At 46.4% G+C, this 2500-nt stretch overlaps 2 pseudogenes; one reads left to right on the forward strand and one right to left on the reverse strand.

Moving 5' to 3' along the window:
- The window catches only part of LOC141727363 (uncharacterized), a 523654-nt pseudogene that overhangs the window by 122423 nt on the left and 398731 nt on the right, over positions 1–2500 (forward strand).
- The window catches only part of LOC141727384 (28S ribosomal RNA), an 8155-nt pseudogene that overhangs the window by 1894 nt on the left and 3761 nt on the right, over positions 1–2500 (reverse strand).

Consider the following 2500-nt stretch of genomic DNA (forward strand, 5'->3'; position numbering starts at 1 on the left):
GCCAGGAATTCCCTTGTCGGGTAGACATTAGCTCTTAATTGTAGGGCCGTGATTAGTTTATGGTGAGGTATGCCCCCAAACCGCCTTATCCAGGTATTACTGATCTCATCATTCTCAAAATTTTCAATCCCATGACTTTGGGAGACCAGATGGGTCCATTTTTGAAATTCTAGTTTTCTCCAATTACATGGTTTTGGATAACAGAATTTAGGGGAGGGTGTTTCCCATTCCAGCCAGGCTTCATCATCACCCCTCAACTCTACCAATGGTAGAGGCTCCCAAATTGATGGGATGGACTCTTGTGTCCCCCCTGCTTTTAACCACAATTTTTCAAATATTCATTCCAGATGGATTTCCTTCAAATAATTCACAAGAGTCTCATCCGAAGACTGAGCCAATCTATGGAGTCTTTGTGCCCAAATACTTGGAATAAGCGCCACCAATCTGATGAGACCTAAACTGCCATCTTTGAAACTCATATACAAGATCGCATCACACGTACTTTGGGGAAGATGAAGCCTTCCTTGACCGTATTACTAATCAATTGGTCAAGGGATTCGAGGAGGCCCACTTTAACTTCGGTATGGTCAGCCAGATATATCAGTCTCGGAATAGTATAAGTCCTGAGTATATCGACTTTCTGAAGGGGTTTTAAAGGCGAACGACCAAATCAATGAAGCCAATCTGTGAGCTTCTCTGATAATCTAGGGTCTGCAAAGCCAGTCCAGGGGTCAACCCATGTGCCGAGATATCTTTCTGAGCACCCTGGGTCGATCATGTTAAGAGGGGAGCCATTAATTACCCATGCGGGACAATCATTGATGGTATACGAGTCCCTTGTCGGCTCGATGTAAAAGCCATGACATTTTTCACCCTTCGTACTGAGGCCAGTAAGATTACAAAAGGTCTCCAGAATTTTGATGTTACGACACATGCCTTCCCAGGAATCGCTCAGCAGCACCAGGTCATCGCCAGATGCCATGGCCGTAATTTTCCAACCCCCATGATGGAAACCTTCGCCTTCACTCTCAAGTTTACATAGAAGGGGGTCCATCGCTAAATTAAACAGCAGAGGTGACATGGGGTCGCCTTGCTTGACACCTGAGCAAATGTATATGGGGTCTGTCTTTTCCCTTCCAACGGAAATGTACGTCTTAACATCGCGATACATTTCCCTCACCAACTCAATCACATGTGAATCCACACCTCTTTGGACCAGACCCTCGAATACATGCTGATGACACACGGTGTCAAATGCCTTAGCAATGTCCACAAACACAACCCCCAGATGTTTATACTCTTGTTTCACTGATTTACCACAAGTTGTAGCAACTTGAGGTTTTCGGCACAACCTCATGCGCAAATAAAACCCCGCTGCCGGGGGTTAATGGGACATGCTTTGGACAGCCTCACCGTAGCGATCCTGGAAAACAGCCTAATCACCACTGAACCAATAGTGATAGGCCTCCAGTTATTGATATCACCAAGCTTCTCTACATCTGAAAACTTGGGAATCAAGACTGTCCTGCAGTCCCGCAGCGCATCGGGAATAGTACCGGTAATAAGCCAGAGGTTGAAAATCTCAGTCAACCGGGAAAACTTTGGGTCTTTTGCAGCAATCTGACCCAAAGTAAACCCATCTGGCCCGGGAGCGGAGGTCTTACACATCTCTTTCACATTCTTTTCAACCTCTTTACCCGTAATTAAGGCCTCAAACACCATATTGTTCGCCTCCTTATATGGAGGGAAACTGGAAAGGCCACTAAAGATACCAGATGTATCCCATCTACCTTTAAAATGGTCGTGGACAACGTTTGATGGTATCTGACACTGAGAGGCTTCCGTGTTGTCCAAGATAATACGCGCGAGGCGCCTTCTGTGTGCCTTGAACAGAAACTGAAATCTCAAGAATTTACCCTTCTTGATAGCTCTTTTAGACATCCAATTTGGTGTCTTTTCAGATATTTTTTGGCCATGGGCCTGCTTTTTACGGCCCTTACAAGTAGATATATTCTGTTTGGGCTCACCCAGAATACCGAGAAACTCATTGTATACGTCATTCACCACACAACCTGGGTCTTGCCCATCGATAATTTTCTCAAAGGCTTCCTGATACTTGGTGAATTTCCCAACCGATAATCCCGCTTTGATCATCTCGCGGTATTGGAGCTTTAGCTGCCCTTCTTTTGGCGGTTTAGCAGACTCGGGTGGATGTTCGATCCCTGTGGCGCCTACTGGGTCGTCATGATCCCTTACGAAGGGACTTTTCCCCAGAAGGCGCCTTTTGTCGCTTATCTGTTTCGCTGTCTTAGTTGGGATGTGCTCTGCAATGAGCTGGTTGATGTTTCTTTTGCCGGTATACTTGTCTACCAGTTGCACCAGGAGAGCCTCTTCCTCTTCACTCCATACCCGCTTGTGGGCCCCTCGGGCCGATGGCACTTCGGGATGGGAAGCAGCAATCCGCTCCAAATTTCGTACCAGAGGATGTCTTATCCTCTTG

The sequence above is a fragment of the Zonotrichia albicollis genome, unplaced genomic scaffold (assembly GCF_047830755.1).
Source record: "Zonotrichia albicollis isolate bZonAlb1 unplaced genomic scaffold, bZonAlb1.hap1 Scaffold_121, whole genome shotgun sequence".
NCBI lineage: Eukaryota > Metazoa > Chordata > Aves > Passeriformes > Passerellidae > Zonotrichia > Zonotrichia albicollis.